The sequence below is a fragment of the Orcinus orca genome, chromosome 10, assembly GCF_937001465.1.
Source record: "Orcinus orca chromosome 10, mOrcOrc1.1, whole genome shotgun sequence".
In the NCBI taxonomy this organism is placed as follows: Eukaryota; Metazoa; Chordata; class Mammalia; order Artiodactyla; family Delphinidae; genus Orcinus; species Orcinus orca.
In genome coordinates, this window is record NC_064568.1 from 23,009,664 (window position 1) to 23,035,877 (window position 26,214).

Below are 26,214 nucleotides of genomic sequence, written 5' to 3' on the forward strand. Positions count from 1 at the left end.
ACATATATCCCCATATCTCCTCCCTCTTGCATCTCCCTCCCACCCTCCCTATCCCACCCCTCTAGGTGGTCACAAAGCACCGAGCTGATCTCCCTGTGCTATGCAGCTGCTTACCACTAGCTATCTATTTTACATTGGTAGTGTATATCTGTCCATGCCACTCTCTCACTTCGTCCCAGCTTACCCTTCCCCCTCCCCGTATCCTCAAGTCCATTCTCTATGTCTGCATCTTTATTCCTGTCTTGCCCCTAGGTTCTTCAGAACCTTTTTTTTTTTTTTTAGATTCCATATATATGTGTTAGCATATGGTATTTGTTTTTCTCTTTCTGACTTACTTCACTCTGTATGACAGTCTCTAGGTCCATCCATCTCACTAGAAATAACTCAATTTTGTTTCTTTTTATGGCTGAGTAATATTCCATTTTATATATGTGCCACGTTGTCTTTATCCATTCATCTGTCGATGGACACTTAGGTTGCTTCCATGTCCTGGCTGTTTTCACCTTAAACACATAATTATCTTTTAGAACAAATGAAAAAGGAGAAATATAAAATATTTTATTTTGCCTTATTTTATTCCTTCTTTAATGCTATTCCTTTTTTATGGAGTTCCAGTTTTCTGACCTGTATCATTTTGCTCCTACCTGAAGTTCTTTTGACATTGCTTGAAGGGCAGAGCTTCTGTTGAACTCCCTTAGTTTTTGTTTATCTGATATCTCCTTCACTGATAAAAGATAATTTCACTAGGTATAGAATTCTAACTGGACTTTTTTTTAAATTTCAGCACTATATTCATCTGTTCTACCATAGCAAAATACTGTAGATCAGTGGGTTGAACAACAGTAGTTTATTTTCTCACAGCTCTGGAGGCTGCAAGTCCAAGAACAAGGTTGTGGCCAATTCGGTTGCTGGTGAGGGTTCTCTCCATGGTTTGCACATGGCCACCTTCTCGCTGTGTGCTCACATGGCCTTTCCTTGGTGCATAAACTTGGAGAGGGGGAGAGGAAGAGAGAGAGTTCTCAACCTTTATTACTTCAAATATTTCTTCTCCATTGTCTCTTTTTCCATTCTAGAATTACAAATACACATACATTACAACTTTTGCAATTGCCCCATATTTCTTTGACACTATGTTTTCTTTTCCTTCTCTTTCTGTCTCTGTCTCTCTGTCTCTCTGTCTCTTCCTCTCTCTCTCTCTCTCTCTCTCTCTCTCTCTCTCTCTCTCTCTCTCCCTCTCTCCCTCTCTCTCTCTGTCTCTCTGTCTCTCTGTCTCTCTGTATTTCTGGTTGGGAACTTTCTCTTGATCTATCTTCAGTGTCCCTGAATTTTTTTGTCACCTCGTGGAAGACATTCTTCATTTCTGTTACAGTGTTTTTGATTTCTACCATTTCCTTTTTGTTCTTTCCTAGAATTTCCATCTCTGTTCTTATATTACACATATGCTCTTGCATGTTGTGTACTTTTCCATTAGAGCCATTAGCATCTTAATCATAGTTGTTTTACATTCCTGTTTGATAATTCCAGATGTGAGTATGTATGTATGTTAGATGTGAGTCTGCTTCTGAGACTTCCTTTGTCTCTTCAGACTGTGGTTTTCTGGCTTCTATTTAATTTTATTTTACTTATTTATTTTTTTTTGGTTTGCCTTTTGAAATGCCTTATAACTTTTTGTTGAAAGCTGGATGTATTGTACCAGGTAAAAAGAATTGACGTAAATTGGCCTTTAGTGTGTGAGGATTTATGTTCAACTGGCCAGGAATTAGGCTGTGTTTAAAGTTTGATGTACCTATAGATGCCAGAAACTTCAGATTCCTCTAGTGTCCTTGTCTGAGTCCCCCCTCTTGACTTTAGGTTTTCCTAAGTTCTCCTACTCAGAGAGAATCTGTGTCTTACAACTGTTTGAACTGTAATCCCCTATTATAATACCAGAGCTTTGTTAGTGTGGTGATATGGTGTGGGGAGGGCAAGTATTCTGTAACCTTCCAATTAAATCTCAGTGCTTGAGTGGGCCTGTGACTAGGACTGTGCCTTTCAGTAGTGTGTCTCCTGTGGTATAGTTTTTTGCCTCCTGTCTCCTACTTTCTTCCCTGGCTAAAATGTTTCCAGTCTCTTTCCTTAAAGCCTGACCAACGTTGACTTCACATTTCCCCTTAGGTGAGACAGAAAGGCTAAAGAGGTTGAGAAAAAAAACCTTATCCCAACTGGGATAAGACTCTGGCAAATATATTCACATGGATCACAGACCTTTGCTTGTGATGTGGAAGGCTCTGGACATATTTCACAAAGATTATTCTTCCTCTGCCCCTTCCAGAGCCACCAGGATATCTTTCTTGGATCTTCACTGTGAGAACCTGGTAGATTCCTAGATGTAAAAGCCAAGAAAGTGTTTGGGCCCCCTCTAAGACTGTGGCCCCCAGGAGTTTCTCCCCCTCACGCTGGTCTACACTCAGCCTCCAGCAACTCATCACACTTTCCATTTAAATGTTCTTCCCAGTTTATGGCTCTAGCAGCTTCTGTTCCAGATAAGCCAGTCTCAGCTGTACCCCTCTGAGCAGCCCTGTCTCCCCATATTTTGGAGTGACAGTTTGCCCTGCAACTTCAGTACTCTGATGGGTCAAGCAAAAATCACTGGTTTTCATTTTGTCCATATTTTTCCGGTTGTAATAACAAGAGTGTTGATTCCCAAGTTCTTTCCATGCCTAAGCTGAAACCAGTGTAGATTTAAACAAAATCCTCGTAAGTTATTACAGAGCTGGAACGAATTTCATAGCATAGAAGAGACATCCCTCATCCCTCCTGTGGCCTCTATCCAATTTGAAGTAAACTCCTGGAAGCTGAAACAAAGAGCTGTTCCATCCATTCTTTTGGGCTCCTGTTAACAATCAGCTAGTCAGGAAAGGGACCCTATTACCTTCCCTTTTCACTCTGAAGGTTGTAACCCTGAGGTTACACAGAAGGTTGTTTACCTGAGTCCCCAGCAAGTGGCTTCTGTGGCTCATTGACTGCGCTCTGTACTTTCCTACACAGAAGACTGAGTGAATTTATGTTTATATGATGTTCTGAGACTCTCCTGTTGTTTAACAAGGTAGTTAGCCCCAAGCAGTGTTCTCTTTGCCTCCCAATGGATTCTGGAGAAACCTTGACCTTGACTCTGACAGTGACAGGCACCCAATTCAAAACCGTTCTGGATTTGCCTTGTGCTTCACAGCTGTTTCTATGGACCAGATACATTTGGGGGCCTGCTTCTCATTAACTTGTACTTCACATATTCAGAAGTTACAAGGTCATTACCACAGGAGGTGGAATCATAGGCAGTCACCTCATCTATAAAAGCAGTCTCCACGGAACACGAGCCTGTGGGGCCCTGACGTGTGTATTAGCTGAGGAGGGGCATCTGTTACCTGCAGAAAGCCGTAGGGATCACACAGCCGAGCGCAGACGTAAAACACAGACTCTCGATGCTCTGTATAAAATGGAAAGAAAGCCATGAGAGAAAAATAGGATTCCTCACTTATGCTGCACTCTAAGTTGTCTGGGTGGTTTATGATCCTTCGTTAGCTATTCTTCATGGCACACTTGTGGGAAAGAGGACTGGGTTCATTCAGAGGGAGGAGTGTAAACCTTGCATCAGGCATTGTGGCTTTTCTGCACCTCTTCCATCCCACTCTGCAAGAATCCCCAGGTGATTGTAAGCCTCAGATGATGGGAGAGCTTGGATTAATAGAAAGGAAGGAATTTTCTGCCCCCAACTTGCATCTGGTAATAGGAATTCTCCTTCAGAGACCTAAAGAAAATACCTCTGACTATGGCCCGTTGGAATTGAGGATGTTTTTATTCAAGCCTCCAAGCGTTCTGCTTCTGGATTTGGGCACTGACATTTCTTTTCAGAGACATACTGCCCCTGGGTGGTTTACCCTTGTTCCCAATGGTGTATACGCTCCCTGTGGATTCAATTTTTTAGAAACCAATTTGTCAAGGTATAGAAGAGTCAAGAGTTGGATAGTTGCTTGGCTAATGAGACCATTGGATCATCCATCCGAAGTTTTTGCCTAAGTTGTTTCCAAACATTGCTTCAACGATCCATTTTTTGCTGTTCCTGGTAAAATACTATCCATATGTCTGTGAACTAGAGACCTGTGGTGTGTGATTGTCTGAGAGATGTGCAAAATGAGCTCTGTTCTGAAGGCCGACCTCAGAGGTAACCATTCCAGGGAACCATGCTGCCTGTCTCCAAATTAGGTCAGATCTGAAGAACCAGTAAATAGCTTCTTGGAAGAGGGCCAGAGGCAGAGCAAACTCTCTGAGCTCTGGATTGAATCAAGGGCTTTATGAGTAGTTTGGAATTTTTGAGGAGAGCAGAGTCCTGCCCATTTGAGGAACCACCCTCCCTCGAATTGGGGTGTGGACTCAAAGGAAAATTAACTCCTGTTAACTGCGGGCCTTTGAAATTTCATCTTAACACCTCAGGCAGTCAACTCGTGCTCCCTGAGCAGGACCACAGCCCAGGGGGAGGGGAGGTCCTGGCTTTGGGTGGAGCAGTAGAGTTTTATTCATTCAAAGCATCAAGTCATTTCTTAGTTTTACCAAGTACTTCTCATGTTCATGGAGTATTTATTGCTTCTAAATCTCTGTTTCCTGATCTTTTATTGGAGTAATAGTTTATTTTGGAAACTTAAAAGATGGACATGAACAATCAACCAGTGTATTTCCTGGTACATAATCCGTGCTCAATAAACATTTAATACTATTATAGCTTCATCATCAATTGTCAGCATTGTAGTTGCCATCTTACTTGGATAAACTGCCTTGTGAAAACATCTAATGCCTTCCACTAGTTTAGGGGTACCTAGTTAGTTCAGACCCTGAACAACATTAAGAAATTGGCATTTTGATCACCTTTCCTCCCTCCATTACTGGAGGTCTTTCCCTTTAACCCTGGTCTCTCTCTCAGAAAGGAGGTAAACTCTAATAAGTTGACCATACTTTATTTTAAATTACTTTTAGTAAAAATCCTCCCAGGCATTTTTGCATTTGGGAAGAAAAAGCTGATTTTCGAGGGATGCTCCCCCTCCCTCCTTTTCCCTCTCCCATTTCTCTCTCTCTCCCATCTCTCTGTCTCTGTCTCTGTCCCTGTCTCTCTCTCTCTCTTTCTCTGTCTCTCTGACACACACACATACACAGAGTAAAAGTTCAGGTACAGACATAGTCATTAAAGAGAAGGCAGAAGGTGTTAGAGACCCTCAAATTACACCAGGCAGGCACATGCATCTGGCATGTATCTGTAGGATGAATTCTGAATAGCATAGCATTTGCTGGCTGTTACTCTATTGCTTATTTCTAGGAGACAAGTTTGAAGTTAAAATTGTCCTGGAGTTCCATATGCTTATTAATTTCTATATCCTAAAGTATTATTTTAAATAAAACCACATTCCTACCAAAAGTATTCTTTATCAACGCTACACCCATTAAAAAAATAACCCCCGCCCCGAGTAAGAAAAATGTTGGTTAAAGACCATAATTAAACATAAGCATAGCTTTGGAATTTAGCTCTTTTGTGGAAATTGATCTATTTTTTCACCTGTGTACCTCTTTGACCTTCTATGAAGTCTTCAATGTTAGGGCCATTCAAAGGCAATGACCATGCCTCCTTAATTTGAAAAGGCAAAAGTTATGGAAGTAGTTATCTCACAATTGAATTAACTTGGATGACAAAACAGTGAGCCTACTAGAAGATGCATGTGCTCTATTGAGACTTTGAAAATACTGTTTTGATGATTTGAAAAGAAAAGAATGCTTTGGAAGTTGTTCCTAGTTGGACAGACATTCTTTGTCTAATTTAGTTCATAGCTGAATGATTTCAAATGGCCCTAAATGCTTCTTCAAATTGGGGAAAGTTTCTGTTTTGTTGCTGAGATACAGACATCTTCACAAAGCCATGTGCTAAATAAATGGGGGCCTCTCTAGAAGACGTCAGCTGTGGTTGTTGAAATTTTCAATATATTTCTGGATACTTTTCAATGTGCGAGTATCTAAATTTTTAGTTTAAGGCTAAGTATTTTTTGACACGACTCCTCATATAAACATACTGGTTAATGTATTGACATCATCCATCATCAATTACAAATTAGTTCATTCAAATAATTTATTCCTCCATGAAGTTGAGATTCTTACAACAAGGAATTGAGAGTGCTGTTGAGCTGTTGTCCCAATTCATGGCTCTGGGGCATTGAGGACTCACTGTCAGACTCCTGCCTTGGTTTCTGGTTGTCAATGGGCTGAAGATCTAGCTTTGTTGATGATCAAAATGCCTCCTTTCAGACATTTGGGGTAAAGTCTCCTTTGGATGTTGAAAAAGATGACAGACTCAAAATCTTTTCTTTAAGACACAGGAGAGAATCTGTTAGATTAAACAGAAAAGGATGTGATATAATTTGGCTCAAAACCAGGATATGACTCGACTGTACTACTGGTCCATTCTTCACTTTCCCTTGACTGAATTCATTCACAGGATGCCCTAGGATTTAGGGTGTCTGTTTCTGGTAACCTGGTTGAAGCAAAGATCTATTATTTAGGTTGCCTCAGTTTTTATGGTTTGTTTGTGCAAAGGAATTTTGAAGTCATCTGTTTACTGGCATCTTGACGAGCATCAGATACAGGGAAGAGTCTGTTATGGGTTACTAGTTATTGGTTACTGGTTATTAGCTGGTATCACAGGTGGGAAAGAGTGACAGGCATGTGGGTAAAGTAGATTTAGCCATCTATTCCCTTCCCATCTGCTGTGCCAAAATATGATCCCTGAATACTGAGAAAGTGACATTTTAGCCCCTTGATACGGCCCCAAGTAACCTCGTCCATTTGCCTCACATTCTGTATTAAAAATTGTCATGTTTTATGTAGGAAGGACTGGTCTCAATCTTTGCTTCTCAACATTTAGCACTCATTGAAATTACTTGGAGGGCTTGGTAAAATGCAGATTTCTGCTGCTCCCCCAGAGTTTCAGATTCATAACTCTGAGGCCTGAGAATTTGCATTTCTGGTAAGGGTCCAAGTGGTGTCATTGCTGCTGGTTTAGGCAACACACTTTGAGAACCACTGTTCTAGATGTTCTTAGAAACAACCCAAAATATCTAGTGGGATAGAATAAGCAGACAAGAGTGTCACAGAATCTAAGTCCTGCCTTGTCTTGGGTTGCTAGCCGGACATTAAATGAGGGGTTACTCTTAAATGATTTCTTCATGTCTCCGATTCTGGGAACCTTGTGTAGTTTGCAATCTCTCCAATCCTATATTTCTCCAGTTAATTTTTCCCTACCTCATATCTTAGAAACCTATTTTCTATCCTTAAGGACACAGCCTAGGACTAGCCCTGACTAAATTCCATATTACACCATTCCTCATTCTTCCAAACTGAATCTGTTTAAACTCAAACCTTCTGAAATCTTAGGTAGGCTGACCAGTCATCCCAGTTTGCCCAGGACTACAGGAGTTTCTTAGGACATAAGACTTTCAGTCCTACAACCAGGAAAGTCTGAGACAAGCTAGGATGAGTTGGTCTCCTTACTTAACAGTGTGACCAAATTTTGGTCACGTCTAAATTTAATTAGCGTGAGCCTTTGTTTTCTAAGTCATTTAAGTAATACCCATACCAGGAATGCACAATATTCTCTTTTTTCTCAAGATACAGTTGAATACAGAACATATTTTTGTAGCGTATCTTACCTATATATGGTCTTCATGTTAAAAAAAAAAAAACTTATTATCTACTCCCTTACCAGATCATAGGAACCATTTGAGAAGAAAAATGGTTTCTTTACTGCAAGCCTCCTGTTATCTGGTGGGAAGAAGAAAATCTTTGACTTTATACAGTTTTCTAAAAGACAAATTTGAAACACTAAATTAACCCTGACCTATGGCCAAATTGGCTCTTAAAACTCACATGTTTGGAAGTAAACAGAACCATTTACTTCTACAGGCTTTCCATCTCATCTCTCTTCTGGGAGATTAATTCCATGAACTTTTCTAAAATAGTATGATTTGCCAACAGCAGGAAGAGTGTAACAAATTAATTATAGATGTGTGTTAAATTACTTTCATTACCATCCCTGGTTTAGGGATAGGCTCACGTGAGTGGAATGGCTGATCAAAGAGTCTTTCGATCCATCCTCATGGCAATAGCTACTTACGTTCTGCTTGTAATGCTGTTCTCAGATAAGGGGAGAAGCCAAGCTCTGATTTGAAGGGCTGGCTGTTTACAGATTCTTGAGGAAAGAACGTGGCTTATCCAGTGTGAAGTGTCCAAGTAGAAATGTAGATATAACCTTCGTTCTCATGGGTTCTAGTACCCTGGGATTTCTGAAGTCATGTTAATACCAAAACGTTTGCCATCTTCAATCAGCCCCTCAGTTTTCCTTATTGCCTTTTTGAAGTCTCAATTTGGGGAGGGGCTTGCGATTCCTCATGCTGACCTCTGCAGTCCTTCGGCCAAGCCCCCCTAGTTGTTGCTACTTACTAGATCTTGGGGATCTGTGTTACTTCCTAACCAAAAGAAACTTCAACTTTTTACAGTGAAGCTAAGCCTGGAATTCAAAGGAAATATGGAGTCTTACCTTAGCCACTATGTGTGGAACCTCAAACAACTTAAGACACTTAAGTCTCGGTTTTGAGAGACTGAATAAACAAACGGACAATGCCAGACCGTATATAAAAATATTTAGAACTGTGATCCACAATGTGCAGCAACCGGTCCAGGAAGCCAAACCACATTTTCTGTAGCAATCGGTCGCACATAGTCAGTACAGAATAAGTGACAGATTCTCTAATATTTGCCTCCGTTTCCAACTTAGGACCAAAAGGAGAAAGCTAAATATGCTCCCCAAGGCAATCACATAGGCTCCCCTGTTTGTGGCTACCCTGCCTTCGGCAGAGCCATGCCAACATCTTCCATCAGGGCACACCTGAAGCCTTCCCTTTCTCCACTGTAAAGCTGTCCCACTCCTCTGCCTGCGTTTCAGTCTCTGCCAAATTCAAGTGATGGTGGCTGACTCCTTTGTGTAGCAAATGCTGAATAAATAGCCCTGGCTTCTTCATGTGGGTGGTCTCTGTTTGTTTCCAGTTTTCTCTTCTATAAAAGAGGGGTTTGGAAGCAAAAAAGAGCCAGAAGGGGCCTGGGGATTAGAGAACCTCACGGAGCAAGACAGGTCACTTGCCTTTTCTTAAGAGGCTTGGAGGTGGGCATGTCTGTGCCCCACTACCTGCTCGTCCATCTTTTTCACAAATGACAAGTCTATGTTGGCTTAGACAGGAAAGTTTCGCAGCTACAACAAGATTTTAAAACTACCATCTGCCCCCTCAACAGTGGTAAAATAGCTTAGTCAATAGAAAATCAAGCTCAGAGCTACAGTGTAGGAATGTGTAGTCATGCATTTGCCTATTGCTAAGTTTCACATACTTTTTCTAGCAAAACCCTAGTTCAGATGAGAAAACAGAGGTTTGGGGACGTCTGTAACTGGCTCAAAATCACAGGGCTCCTTAGTGCTGAGCCGCAGTCAGAGCTAGTGACTCTTGGCCATAAAGTCTCTGTAAAAGAGAAGTAGCCGAAGTGTTACTTCTTCTCATGCACCACATCTTGATCCACACGGAGGGTGTGGTCAGTGCTCCTGTCTCCTGCAGACAGCTCCCACCCACAGAGCATCTTCTGCTTCTCTCTGCCTGTGGCCATCTGCAGACCCGCTCCTGAGGATGGCTGGAAACGCCTGAAAGTTAATGTCCCTGGGGTGACCCTGAAGCAATGACAGAGAAGTATTCATGGATAAATAGAATTCGTACCCAGCTTACTTGTCCTTAAATGGGGCGTTTCTTTTTTATAAAAATTTATTTTATTGAAGTATAGTTGATTTACAGTGTTGTGTTAATTTCTGCCATACAGCAAAATGATTCAGTTATATACATATATAACTGTATATATATATATATTCCTTTTCATATTCTTTTCCATTATGGTTTATCACAGGATATTGAACATAGTTCCCTGTGCTTTACAGTAGGACCTTGTTTCTCCATTCTATATATAATAATTTGCATCAGCTAATCCCAAACTCCCAATCCATCCTTCCTCCACACCCCTTTGACCACCACATGTCTTTTCTATATGTCTATGAGTCTGTCTCTCTTTCATAGATATGTTTATTTGTGTCATGTTTTAGATTCCACATATAAGTGGTTTCGTATGGTATTTGTCTTTCTCTTTCTGACTTCACTTAGTATGATAATCTCTAGTTGCATCCATGTTGCTGCAAATGGCATCATTTCATTCTTTTTAATGGCTAAGTAGTATTACATTGTATACATGTACCACATCTTCTTTATCCATTCATCTATCAGTGGACATTTACGTTGTTTCCATATGTTGGCTATTGTGAATAGTGCTGCTGTGAACATAGGGATGTGTGTATCTTTTTTAATCATAGTTTTGTCCAGATATATGCCCGGGAATGGGATTGCTGGATCATATGGCAACTCTATTTTTATTCCTTTGAGGAACCTCCATGCTATTTTCCATAGTAGCTGCACCAGTTTACATTCAGTGGGGTATTTCTGAGGCATGTTCCACACAGGTCTCAAAGGGTCTCCAGTGAGAATGAGCTCTGGTTGCCTTCAGAAGTAGGCTGATAATTAACGCCTGCTTCTTTACCTTACTCCCCAGTCCTCACTGAGTCTCCTGGGATTCCCTCCCAAATAATTTACTTGCCCCCAAATCCTTGGCTCAGGGATTGCTTTAGGAAGAACCCAAATCAAGACAGAGAGGAAACCAGGTTTGGGAGATAATTTGGCATCCCAGCTTCACTAATCAAAACATGTATTGTCTATAACGGTTTGAATGAAATGCAAACATTATAATCAGATATGAAAATTACATGTTGCAGAGGATACAGCTTGTCAGGGAAGATTCTTGTTAATAAATCACTTGTCATCAAGTTACATAGCCAGCATTATGAGGGTTTTGGAGCCAGAATTACAAGGTGTGGGTGTGTGTTTGTGTGTTTGTGTGGGTGTGTGTGTGCCCCAAATCCTTTAATCCTATGTAAATATTCAGAGTGTTCAAACTTTCAGACTAGACAAAATTAACCTTTGATGATTGCACATTTCACTTATATTTTGAAAGCAAATAGTTTAAAACTTAAAATATGAAAGATAGTAAAATCAAAATCTCAACGGCAATATAAAATATATTGTGAATACCTTAATATACCAGGCTTCAGAAACAGACATAAATAAGCCTAAGATCATAAAGGAAGGGAATAGAAAGATGAAAAAAGTATTTAATTACTGAAATAAAACAATTATACTGTTAAAAATGCATCTCTGAATGAAATATTGATTATGGTGAGTAATACTAGATTAGTACCAGCTAAGGATCAGTGAGTTCCCCCAGTGTCTTTAGTGAGAGTTTGTCCTTTCATGTTTACATGTATACTTTATTTTCATTTGTGTGCTTCATAGATACTGTCTAACAAGAACTCCTTCTACCAACAGCAGTTATTGGTCAATGATCAAATAATAAAACAAATTAGAATGTACATGTTTATTTGTATGGAAGTACATGCATGCAAGTGTGTGTGTTAGAAAGCACATAAAAATCAAAAGAGAAAAAGACCAGTGACCCTATAAAATAAACGCTTCAAAAGTAATAATTACTAGTATTTTAGCCTACATAGCTCAAATTTATTATATTTTAAAATAAAATGCATTTACATATGTAAATGCACATATATATTAACAGAATTTGGATCAAAATGTATTAACTTTTGGCAATTCTTAGTTTTTCACTTAATAATCCTCAGTGTTTTTCCATGTCAAAAAATATTTATTGAAAGTAATCTACAGTTGACTTCTTAATATCTCATTGTATTTATATCCCATGATTTTTTTAACCTTCCCGTATCATTGAACATTTACCATGTTTGCAGATATATGCCATTATAAATAATGCTGCAATTAACATTTTTATCTATTATCTTTTGCATCTCTTGATTAGTTTATTTTAATAAATTACTATAAGTGGAATTTTCTAAGGCATAATTATGAACATTTTAACACTCTTGACACATATTACTAAATTGTTCATTTATATAACTTATATATTCTTGTCAGCAATGTATAACAGTTACTATTTAATCACACTGTGTATTAACTATTAATTTTTGTCACTTTAATACATGAAAAAAATATCAATTTTTAAATTTAAATATATTTGCTTACTAGTGAATATTTATGTCATTTGCCCATTTTTCTTTATAGCTTTAAGAGTTCTATATATTCTCACAATATTAACCCTTTGTCTTCATTTAACAAGTATTTATTGAGCATCTACTTTATACTAAGCTTTATGCTAGGCACAGGAGCCACAATATTGAACAAAATAGAAATAGTTTCTTCTTTTCTCATGGAGCTCAGTCTGCCTTACTTATTTGCTCACAGAGATTACAGTCTATGGGAGACAGGCATTTGAACAAGTAGGTTTACAGGAGGAGTAGAAGATGCTATGTGCAGATCAGTTAATATAGCAGGCCTGAGACTGTTTATCCTTAACATTCCTGCTTACAAGGTTGGCCCTTGGATTTCATGAGAGTTCCCACCATTCCCTGATGAGAATGCTCATTGTGCCTGGACCACTCATCCAAATGATGTGGTTTATACTGAACACGTGCTTTCCTTCTGGGAGTCTTGAATCTTGGTACTTGTCAGGCCAAGGCTGCCTATGTGACCAGCCCCCAACACTTAGTCTCTAATGAGCTTCGCTGGTAGATAACGTTCACAAGTGTTGTCACAACTTGTTAGTGGAAGAATCAAGCATGTTCTTTCTGTGTGACTCCAGTAAGAGAAGATCCTTGGAAGCTTATACCTTGTTTCCTTCAGACTTCACCCTATGTGCCTTTTCCTTTTGTTGACTTTGATTTCTATCTTTCTGCTGTAATAAATCTTACCTGTGAGTATGACATATGCTGAGTCCTGGGAGTTCTCCTAGCAAATCATAGAACCCTGGGGTAGCTTGGGGACCCTGGACACAGGTACCTAACCCAGTCCTACTACATCTTTTGTGGGGGTATGTGAGGAACTAGAAGCATCAGTTAGACTTGTATCAGAGTGTTTCAAAGCAATTTACTCATGTCTGAAAACAAAATCAAGGAATAATTTTAGAGAAAAAAATGCTCCAGCGCCCAACAAGTTAAAACTTATAATATCTGGCATCCAATCAAAATTACCAACCTTTCAAAAAAGTGGGAAAATGTAACCCATAATGATGAGAAGAATCGATCAAAACTCATCTAGAAATGGCACAATGATATAGGCTAGATAAGGACATTAAAAAAGATATTTATTCCATATATTCACAAAGCTAGAGGAAAGATTGAATATGTTAAGTAGGGACTTATAAACAAATACCCAAATCCAGCTTCTAGAGATGAAAACTATAATGTCTGAGATATAAAAAAATGCACAGGATAGGAAAAATAATCACAGATTACACATTGCAAAAGGAAAGATTAGTGAACTTGAAGACATAACGGTAGAAATTACCCAAAATAAATCACAGAGAGATAAACAGCTATAAAAATTGAAAGGCATATTAGCAAACTGTGGGAAACATCAGATAGCCAGATATATGTATAAATAGAGTCCATAAAAGGAGAAGATAGAAAGAAATTTTGAAAAATTTTAAAAAGGTGCAAAGTGCCACAAGAAAGAAGTGTGGAGGAGATGAAGCAAATTTTGGCTAGTAAAAGACAAGAGTGAACAGGAACCAGCAACCATTAGAAATGTCCCTTTTCATTCCTCATTCCATTAGACTATTCTTTAATACGTGTATTCTGTACAGCCTTTGAAGAGATATCCCATGTGGGTAAGTGACTGGCTATGTCTCTTTCTATCTCAGGAAGAAGTAGACAACTGAGTAATGCATCACCTTGTGTTTTCTTTCCATCCTTCCCTGTCTCACACCCCTTCTTCCTCGATCCGACTGCCCTAGAACTGCACTTCCCTATAAAGAATGGAATTTAAGTATAACCTCAAGCCTTTGTTTTGAGAAAACCCCAACTAAGACAGTGCAATACAGGAATGGAAAGAATCACATAGGATAAGGTGATGATGAGATAGGGAATTGAAGGCTTGACAAGAGTGGAGAGCATTTGACATGAGTGCTGTGGAAATTGCGCATGAACTGACTCAGAATAAAAATAGGATTGTTGGAGAAAATACACAAGCTATTTGAGGTCAGTGACCACAAATGTATATTGGCCCCAGTTTGCACAGTTGTATCCACCACTTGTCAGTAATCTGGGTATGGAGAAGGTGGACTCTGGGACTTGTCCAAATGTGAATGGAGTTTTTGTCACTCAAGTGTAAGAGAAGGACAAGAGGTGAAGGAGATTAAGGATATTTGCAAGTTAGTTTAAAGAGAAATAGATTCTAAACTGAACAGTGAATAGTAAAAGAAATTAAGAAGGTGACTGGAGGGAGGTCCAGACAGTATTCTAGGTCTCAGTGCAGAATGAAAAACTAAATTCTTGGGAATAATAGAGAGAATTGGAAGAAAAGGAGCCTGTGACCTGAGAGAAGAATGTGTTCACAGTGTCAGAAGTGGGAAAATATCCCAAATGTAAATGTATGGTAATAAATGGGTGGCTGATATGGTATAAAGCCAGAAACTCCAAAAATTAGTGGAGATGTAAAACAAAACTGTAGAGCAAAAACTAGAAAACTAGAACCACATCTTTAGAGTTTTTTGTCATTGCTTTGATCTTTTTTAAAAAAATTTTTATTGGCATATAGTTGATTTATAATGTTGTGTCAGTTTCAGGTGTACAGCAAAGTGAATCAGTTATACATACAATATATCCACTCTTTTTTAGAGTCTTTTCCCATATAGGACTTACAGAGTATTGAGTAGAGTTCCCTGTACTATATGGTAGGTCCTTATTAGTCATCTCTTTTATATATAGTAGTGTGTATATGTCAATCCGAATTTTCCAAATTATCCCTCCCCCTCCCTTACCCCCTGGTAACCATACAGATGCTTTCTACATCTGTAACTCTGTTTTGCAGATAAGCTCATTTGTACCTTTTTTTTTACATTTCATATATAAGCGATATCATATGATACTTGTGTTTCTCTGACTTAACTTCACTCGGTATGATAATCTCTAGGTCCATCCATGTTGCTGCAAATGGCATTATTTCATTCTATTTTATGGCTGAGTAATATTCCATTGTATATATGTACCACATCTTCTTTATCCAAATGGATATCCTTTATCCATTCCTGGACAGTTAAGTTGCTTCCATGTCCTGGCTATTGTAAATAGTGCTGCAATGAACATCTATGACAAAGGAGGCAAGGATATACAATGGAGAAAAGACAGTCTCTTCAATAAGTGGTGCTGGGAAAACTGGACAGTTACATGTAAAAGAATGAAATTAGAACACTCCCTAACACCATATACAAAAATAAACTCAAAATGGATTAAAGACCTAAATGTAAGGCCAAAGACTATAAAACTCTTAGAGGAAAACATAGGCAGAACACTCTTTGACATAAATCGCAGCAAGATGTTTTTCAATGCACCTCCTAGAGTAATGAAAATAAAAACAAAAATAAACAAATGGGACCTAATTTATCTTTAGGATATTTTATTGATCTCATGAACTCTTTTCATATTCTTTAACTAGGCCGCTTATTATGGGGACTATATATTGACTGCTTCACTTCACTAATTTTCCTTCTCTGTATCGTATATGCTCACTTGAGTTCAGAAGAACAGAAACATAGTACTTAGGTAAATAGAAGGTGAAATTCTGGAGGAGGGGGTGAGAGAAGGAACCTGCTTTTAGGCAGGGTTGGGAGGGGCAGGTACAAGCTGAGTCAAGTTGAACCAATCACCCTAGTTCAGACCCTTTCTAGGTCTTCCTTCTCTCATCTGTAAAATGAAAATACTACTACTTGTTAAGTTGCTTTAAGGATTAAATTAAGTAAATGAAATTAAGTATGTAATGCTTGATATATGAAAAGAACTTCTATAAACCCCCCAATGCACTTGGTTTGAAACAAAGTTCTATTAGTATTATATTAATGTAAGATTTTAATGATAGATCGTAAATGGTATTACTGAAGTACAAAAAAGAATGATTTCTTTTTTTTTTATTAATTAATTTATTTATTTTTGCTGTGTTGGGTATTCGTTTCTGTGTGAGGGCTTTCTCTAGTTGTGGCAAGCGGGGGCCACTCTTCATCGCGGTGCACGGGCCTCTCACTATCGCGGCCTCTCTTGTCGCGGAGCACAGGCTCCAGACGCGCAGGCTCAGTAGTTGTGGCTCACGGGCCTAGTTGCTCTGCGGCATGTGGGATCCTCCCAGACCAGGGCTCGAGCCCGTGTCCCCTGCATTAGCAGGCAGATTCTCAACCACTGCGCCACCAGGGAAGCCCAAAAAAGAATGATTTCTTAAAATAATCATAATAACTATGCTTTCTTGGGGAAGTGTCATAGGATGTGCCAGATTTAGCTATTCAATATTTCTTAGACTGTAAGTTACACTAATCTTCCTGTAAGTTACACTAATCAGTTCATTATTTTTCAGAGTCTGGTGTGGTAAGTAATTCATTCCTGGAGATTTTCTGCCTGGAGATTCCTGGCGACCTGTTTAAAAGAAAATAGAATAAAATGTAAATGATTTTATTGATATCAAAAGGTTGTAGGTTAAAGCTTTCATTTCTAGTGAGGATAGAATAAATGATCTACAGGCCTAAGACAGAGCACTGCCAAAGCAGAACAAGCAGGGATGGTGGCAGAGACTTAACAAAGAAAGTGAATTACGTTGAACTCTACTTCTGATCTTTATTTCCACTTACTTGGCAGGTCTTGAATGGGACACTGGGAGGCTGAGCCTCAATTTCTCCACCTCAAAATATAACCCACTTGTTGCTACCTACCCCCAGGGTTTTGTAGATGCCCAAGTGAAATAAATACATGTACCATTTGAATTTTGTAAGTAACTCCACAGAAAAAGGAGACACCATTCATTGGTGGCACCCTGGCCAGCTGGCTTGTATTTTTCAGTTACATTTGGGCTTTCAGCTGTTGCTGGGCAGGAGCCATCTCCCCTACATTTTTAAAAAAATCACTCTGTAAAACATTCTAGTTTACCAGATGGTTTTCTTTATATTGTAAAGCCCATTGTTTGCTGTTAACTCGAGTAAAGAAAAAATACATATTGAATACAAAAGTGGAGCTTTTATCATAGGGTCAGAAGTTGATTTAATATAAAATGAGCATCTAACCTGGCACATTTAATTGTAGTACTGATGACCCAAGGATTTACTTGAAAATGAGCCAAGTGCATTTAAAATTCCTATTACCCGGTAATGGGCAGTTCTGGGTTACATGCATATTAATCAACAGGGACTGCTGGGAACCCAGATGTGCAGGTGTTTTGCCTACATAAATGTGCGTGTAAAAATGATTTGCATATTCAATTTCTCATGGCAACTCATTGGAGCAGCCTGTAGTTGGGTGCTTTCCTGAAAATCCCAACTGAGAGTTTTCATTTATTTAGAAAAAGAGAAACAGGAAAGCAGGCTCAAACTATAAAGAAATCCTTGGTTTCTGTGAAAGACACTTGTGGGCCTTGCTAATTATACAAAATGTTTGTGCCACACAGGATAGTAAAATAATCATGATGATTTGAATATAAATTAAAGAAAAACTGAACAGATGAGTAAGTTTTATAAACTATGGATTAAATATGAATATGAAACTAAAGGTAAAAATAGTGGCAAGTGATTTTTGGCTTAAATAGTATTAGATATTCTCATTGAATATGGATAGACCAAGAAATTATATATAGCATTTTCACAGAAGACCCTTTACAGTGTACCATCAAATGCACATCACACTCAAAAGCTGTAAGATTAAATTAGTAACCTGAAAGATGAGAGCTAATGTATTATTAATCCTCTCTCTAGTTGTTTTGAGGGGCTCTGGAAAACATTCTTCATATGCTTTGTATCATTTGTGCATGTGTGTGTGTGTGTGCACGTGCATGTATGTGCATGTATGTTTAATGGCCAGTAAGATCATTGATTTCTTTCTTAAAAAGTGAACAAACCACTAATTTCAAGGAAAGAGTCAGACTCTTGTCAATCAAGGCATCTGTTCCACAGTTTGGTCTTCTTGATAAATCCTACTGTTTGGCTATGAAGTGATGCATTTAGGTAGTAGAGATAGAAATACCCTACTGAGATTCTGCTCTTGGGCATATCTCAGTAAAAGTAACTTCAAACTATTCACATAAGCATTTGGCCATGGATAACCAGAGTGATTAAATATGGAAAAAACAGTCTTGAACTTGTTGCCATTCTCCTCCCACTGAACATGCATTCTCTCAGTCATCAACATTTAATCATTTTCACAATTGCTATTTGGGCCATCAGTACTGAATCAAGATCACGAGGCACATTGTTGAATGTCAGTTCTTCCCCGTGAATGAAGCCAAGTGCATTCTGGCCCCCTTTTGTTCCCAGAGCAGTGCCCTTTCTGGCTCTTACATTGCTGCCGTCCCATCAGTGTTGACCACAGTGTACATTTTCTAGTCTGCCTCTGGCCAGCAAGATGAGCATTGGCTGAATGACAAATGCCTCCTCCTATGACATGGGTGACAGGTGGAAAGCAAAATTAAAAGCCATTGAGCACTCCTCCATCCTAGATGCACTAGGTTTGTGTGCAGAAAGGAGATTCATATTTTGCATTTTAGTGGTTTCATCCAACCTAGCACACACATGTGTAACTCTTCCACACTAGGCATTACAGGGATTGTGCTATTGTCCAGCACGGTCATAAAGGAATCGCCAAGAGCTTTTTCTTCTTTCCACCCAGATATTATATGTCATTAATGTTGTATTTACATGCTTCTTACATAAAGTATGGCATTTACCCTTTTGGGCAGTGAGGAAAGCAACAAACGCGAAGGCATATTCTCAAAGTTTCTTAACAGACAACATAGTGACTAAGAGAAAATATTTAGGTTATCTTTTTAGTTCATATTCACACTCTTTCTACTACCTGAGCAAAATCCTTATACTGAAGATTCACTTGTCACTTTATGATCAGGTTCATATCCTACCTTTACCCCAAGGTACTGTTCATTACATCCACAGGGTTATTCTGAAATAGCATTTATGTAGTTATTGCATTGGCACTTTTATGCATCACTGAACCACTTATGAGCCAGTGAACCATTTTTATAAATTGTGATTATAATATAGTATAATTGCAAAAAACAAAGATGGGAGATTAACAAATGTAAACATAAGAAATAAACGATGTGAAAACACATTCGAGAAAATATCTGTACCCTGTTAACTAAAAGTTAGCTGAGATGAGCTGATCCGCTTTGTTCCGCCCAGACCTCAGAGCGCATGTGCAGTGATGTTGAGAATCACGGTTCTGCAGCATTCATATCTTACGTTTCCAAATCGTTGCTCAAAATCACAGTTCTGTGGCATTCCTATCTTACATTTAAGCAGAATACATTTCTGACCATTACTATTATAAGTGCTGTTATAGTTATCTCCATAATCATTAAATTGCCTACTGAGCCCTCAGTAAGCCACCCAGGCGCCCACAAACCGTATTTTGAGGACCTTTATTCCAAGAAAATTATACCCTTTTCTCTTTGAGGCTAAGGAAACTAGATCCAGGTAATTGGTGAAGTTCCTGCCCCGAGGTCACACAGCTAATGAATTGCAACTGGCAAGAGCTCCAGCCTCCTATCCCTCCTTCCCCAGCTGCTACGGCACTGGCCTCTCACTGAGCCATGTGCCCACAGCGCCTGCATTGATAACTGGCAATCTGCCTGGATGGCAGGCGGTTCTCAAACATTTGTGAGCGTCAGCAGCAACCGGAAGGCTTGTTAAAACACAGGTCGCTCAGAGTTTCTGATTCAGTAGTTCTGGGGTGGGGCTAAGGATTCGCATTTGCTGGTAGAGGGCTGTGGCCCTTGGAGAACACCAGGTGTCTCGCTCTTCTCTGATAGTTGTCTAAAAGAGTGCTTCCCCAGTGTTAATAGGCATACAAATCACTTAGGGATCTTAGAATGCAGATTCTGCCTTTCTAAAGAACTCCTAGATAATGCCAGTGCTGCTTGGACCAACCGCGCTTTGAGGGAAACTCCAAAACGTGATCAGCTACCAAGTAAACACCAGGAGGAAAAACTAGAAACATGCAGGTTGGTCCAGGAAAGTAGAGAAGTCCTCAAATATAGCATCACTTCCAAGAGGACATGTTTGGATATGTACCTGAAGCCATCCCCACCGACCCTAGGAGGCAGACATGTCACTCACGTCCAGTTCTTTTATGTCATCACAACCACCACTTCCCCAGGGTCTCCTAGGGACCCTAGTTTGGTCTCTGTCTTAGTCTTACTCCCTTCCTTTGTGTAGAGTGGTAGTTTTCAGTCTTTCAGGGGCAAGGAGCCCAAATGCTTGCGTGAAGAGGAAGTGTATAGGAGGTGCCAAGCTGCTAGTATTTTGACCTGGTACTAAGCTGCCTGTCTGTGACCGAGGTTTACACCTGCCTCGTTAGACTGTCTTTTCAGCTCAGAGATCCGTATCAAAATGAGCAAACAAGGCTGGGGGCGGGGGCTTCATACATCCAGGTTCTAACCCAGCCTTAGGATCAGAGGTCCTTTACGTAATGTTTACTCTGTGACCCAATAGTACCGACCCTTCCCCCTTTCCCCTCTCTCTTATGCTTTGCCAGTTGCAATTTTGACTTTGGTTTAGAAGCATTCCTAGTTTCCCATCCTAAATGCTGAGACTTCTGCCTTTTGCAGATTAAATTTAAGTGAACCATTTATGCCTCGGCACACTTTCTCATTCATTTTTTTATTCATTCAGCAATACTTTGTGTCATTGAACCAGCAATACTTTGTGTCATTGAACCAGCAATACTTACTATGTGTCATTCTTAAGGAAATATTTGCTCCATGCCCTGTTAGACCCTGGAGATTTACTGGAGTCTTATCCAGGTCATGTTTCTGCCTTTGTAGAGATTTATATTAATCTAGAGGGCATGTGGAGGGGCCCAGGCTTGCAAACTGACAGTCTCAATCCATCTCCCAACGTGCTATCTATGAGAAGTATAGAGTCTAACATAACCTGGGCTAGGAAAGGCTTAAAGTCACCTCCAAACTGGTCTATCCTGAGAGTGACAGGGAGCCAACCTCTAACTCGTGTGGGTGACCCAATCTGATTTGCATTTTGGAAAGATCACTGTGGCTGCTGTGTGTGGGTGCGTGTGTGTGTGTATGTGTGTGTGTGAGAGAGAGAGAGAGAGAAAGAGAGATAGAGAGAAGGAGGGAGAGAGGGAAAGAGAGATCAGTTATGCAAAAAGAAATCCAGATAAGAGATGATGGTGGTCTGAGCTAGTGTGGGAATAGAAAGAGATACCACCGAGCCATGGGCAGAAGACTGAATCAATGAACTTGATAATAGTTTGGGTTGTGATGGTAAGGGTGGGAGAATGCCAAGGAATAATAAGAGATTCCATTTGTTAGGTGCTTCATAGCCATGCAGGATAGAGGTGACCTATTTTATTGATGGGGAGATGAAAATTCCAAAAAGTTGACCATGGGCTCAAAGTCAAAAGAATTAATGACCAGAGAGTAGAACCCAAGTCGTCCTGACACTGAAGCCGTGACCCTCATCAGGGTGTGTTCACTTTGGTATCAACTAATTGTCAGCTTCCTCTGGCTCAGAAAGCAGACTGCCTGCATTGGAATCCAGGTTTCATCACGTGCTAGTGGTGTGACCCCAAGCACGTTATTGAATCCCTTCAATCTATGCATTTCTCATGAAGAAAATGAAGATAAAAATAGTTGCAACTTCTTACGTTTGTTTAGTATAATTCCTGGCACATGTAAGCACCTGGCAAAGGTGCCGTTCTATTATTTAGCAGCTACTCTTCCCCGATATTTGTGGAGCGGGCATATGCTTTCCAGGTAGAGGACACACAGACGCAGCTCCTTGACAACACACAGAGGCCTGAGCAACGTGTCGGGTTCCCGTGGCTCTCACTCTGCTTGCCGCTTTCTCAGGGGCTCACCTGTCCCTCTATACCTCCCAGATCTCTAGAGGAGAAGTCTTCCATGACCCAAACCTTGGGTCTCTTCTCTTTTCCATCTAGACCCTCTCTGTGTGTGATTGCATCCATTTTCATGATGTTAGATGCCATCTACATTCTGACCATCACATTTCTATCTCCAGTCCTCTGCCTATATATCTAGCTACCTCTTGACATCTCCACGTGGATGCCCAAGAGTCCAAAACTAACTCCTGACTTTCTTCCCCACGCCTACTCCTCTGTAGTCTATCGCTTTGCAGTTAATGGAAATTCCTTTGGTTTGCTTAGACTAAAAACAATGGTGTGATACTTCTTTTTCTTGCATGCCAGAGCTAGTTTGTAGCAAATCCTATTAACTGTGACTTCAAAATATATCCAGCCCTACCACCACTTCACATGCCCTTTGCTTCTCCCACCCTCACCTAAGCCAGCTGCATCCCTCAACTGGATTAGTGCGTGAGCCTCCTAATTCATCCTGCTTCGCTCCTTTCCAGCTGCAGAATATGTTCAACAAGGCAGCCACAGTGGTCCTTTAAAATGTATGTCAGATCACGTCACTCCTCTGCTCTAAACCCTCTAAAGGTGTCCCATGATCTGAACACCATGATCGGTGCCCATGTCACCTTTTTGACCACATTGCTCTTCCCTCATGAAGTGCTCCAGCCACATGGGCCTCATTACTGGTCATGGAACTTAGCAGGCACACTCCCATTTCAGGGACTTTGTAATTGCAGTGCTCTGTGTCAGGAAGTCTCCTCCTCCAGACAGACAGCTCGCTCCCTCACTTTCTGAGGTCCTTACCCTGTTCATCTCCTTGGCAAAGCCTTTCCTGGTGTCTCTAAATTTAAGCCACACCCAATGTTCCTTCTTATCCCACTTTCCTGCTTTATTTTTAGCTTTTATCATGTTTTTAACTGACCCCACACGTACACACACAAATATTTTTTTTTCTTTTCCCTACTGGAAGTAAGCCGCATGAGGCTCAGGACTTTGTTTTGTTCACTGCTGTGTCCTCAATACCTAGAATGGTGCCTTACACACAGCAGTTCCTCAATAAACATTTACTGAATGACTGAATCCACTGAAATTTCTGCTTTTTCTGATTTCACTCCTATTTCATATTAGATGTCCCTTTGACTAATTCTTTACCTCAACATGTCTCATTTTACAGCTTCAGAAAAACAAGAGGTCTCCCATCAGTAAGTAACTGGCTCACTTTCCTGTCCTGGGCTTGCTCTTTGCACCACTGACTTGATGCCAATCCAAGCTGTTGGCCATCCACTTTCTTTGCCAACTGTTGCTGCTCTACACTCTTTCCTGAGGCTTCTTCTATCAAAACTGGCTTTGGATGCAGGGTTTCCCCAGCTGTATCTACCTCTTCCTTGATGTTGCCCAAACCCAATCTGTTTGTAAGGGCTATATTAATCAATGTAGGGAAATGAGCAAAGATGATACACTTTCAACATGTTTGTTATGTTAAAACATTGAAGAAGTTTCCATGATTCAAATCGCGCTCTACATGACTCCAGACTCCAAAATCTTTCCTGCACGTGGCTTTCCAAATCAGTGTACATTATCACAACCATTCTTGAATGTTGCCGCATAAGTAACATTGATTTATATTGCTGTGAATGGTTTCTTTTGTATGTTTTTCTAATTTCCCTTATATTAATGTGACCATACATCCCACTGTGTCTAGAATATTCCTATTTTGGTGTCCCATTCTAAATAATCATAGGTCTCCCCTTCATTCGTAAGTGTCCATTTGGGGTGACAACTTATATGGGCACCCTACTTAAAGATGGAAGATTTGACCCTTTGTCCTTTGTGCCAAGTAGTTTTCTGTACAGGTTGTTAAATTCCCTCCCCCCACTCCATCCTTTTATTGTTGGTGAGGTTTTAAAATTATTGTTAAATTTACATACAGTAACATTCACTCCTTTTAAAGAATGGTTATATGTATTTTGACAAATGCCTCAAGTCTTATAACAACAGCCACAATTTAGACTCCTGATCCTTAAGCCCTGGTATCCACTCCATCCTTATAGTTTCACCTTTTTCAGAATATCATATAACCGAATCACGTAGCCTTTGTATCTGGCTCTTTTCAGGTAGCATAATGTATTTGAGATGCATCCAAGCTGTTGCGTGTACCAATATTGTTAGTTTTTATTCCTTTTATTCCATTGTACAGATGCACCACAGATTACCCATTCACCCTATGAAGGACATTTGGGCTCTTTCCAATTTTTGATGATTATGAATAGAGCTGCTATAAGCATTCATAAACAAATTTTTGTGTGAACATGTTTTAATTCTCCTGGGTTAATATCTAGGAGTAGAATTGCTGGGTTATATGGTAAGTGAATGTTAAACTGTGTAAGAAACTCTCAACCTATTTTGCAAAGTGCTTATACTATTTTACATTCCTAGCATTGTATGAGAGTTCTAATTGCACTGCATCCTGGCAAGTGTCAGGTTTTGTCAATTTTATTGTTGTATTTGGTGCTGTCCCTTTGTTTATTATTTTAACCATGCTAATAGATGTTTACAGTATTTCATTGTGGTTTCAATTTGTATTTCCCTACTCACTAATAGTGTTAAGAGTCTTTTCACATGCTTATTTACTATCCTTGTATCTTCAATAATGAAGTGTCTATTCAAATCTTTTGCTTATTTTCATAATTGGGTTGTTTGTTTTCGTATTGTTGAGTTTTGAAAGCTCTTTATATATTCTAGATTCAAATATTTTATTAGATATATGATAGCAAATATTTTGTCCCACTTTGTGACTTGTCTTTGCACTTTCTTAGCAGGATTTTTCCCAGAGCAGAAGTTTTTATTTTGGTGAAACCCATTGAAATGCCTTTGCAAATCTGTCAAAAATCAATTAGGTGTATCTGCATGAGCCTATTTCTGGACTCTCTATTCTGCTCCGTTGATCTGTGTTACTGGAGATTTTATTTAGAATTTAAAATTTGAAATTAGTATCTTTCATTTATTAACTGAGAATGTTATATTTTGCAAAATTGATTAAATAACCTTCATTCCAAGGTAATCTACAAAGATAATGACTGTATTAATGGAGAGTTGAAACTCTGGTAATATCACTTCACTTGCCCAATATTTCAATGAAACCTCAAATGTATTCTATAATAAAGTTGGTGACATCAACATTTTCCACAGCATTTCCAAAAGTATTTCTTATGGATCCTCTGTGAGGTGCACCACCAAAAATTTAAATTAAAATTCTGTAGTCAAAGCTGTTTCAGAAACCCTGCTTACTCCTGTATGTGTCTTCTTGGTAATTAACAATGTACACATTGCAGGGTCTGAGCAGTCATGTGGTAAAGGGGCATTTTAACATTTAGCTTAGCATGTCACAATCGAATTTGACTGGAAACCCTTTACTCAAGTGACAACAATCAGAATCTTGAAAATGTGCTCTCTTAAGAATTTCACCTACTACTTTTTTTTTTTTTTTTTTTGCGGTACGTGGGCCTCTCACTGCTGTGGCCTCTCCCGTTGCAGAGCACAGGCTCCGGACGCACAGGCTCAGCGGCCACGGCTCACGGGCCCTGCCACTTCATGGCATGTGGGATCTTCCCAGACCGGGGCACGAACCCGTGTCCCCTGCATCGGCAGGCGGATTCCCAACCACTGCGCCACCAGGGAAGCCCCTCACCTACTACTTTTAACTTTCATCAGCTCTTATTAACTTTTTCTAAAACATAGAATATAATTCAACTATGCTAGGACAAACAAACACATAGCTGTAAGATCCATAACAATCTATAATCACTCTTATAAGTTACAAAATGAATTTTAAGTTTAGAAGATGGAAAATGTTATTTCAAGAGAAAACATGAGATTTATGTTCTAAAGAACAACTTTAAGTTGGTTTTAGGTAGAAAAGATGTAATGTTGACATTTCATAGAGTAAATCAGATAATATTTGTGAAACTATATGCAGGGTTTTTTAACATTGTTTTATTAATATAAATTAGATAGAAAAATAGAATATATGATAAGAAAGTATATCT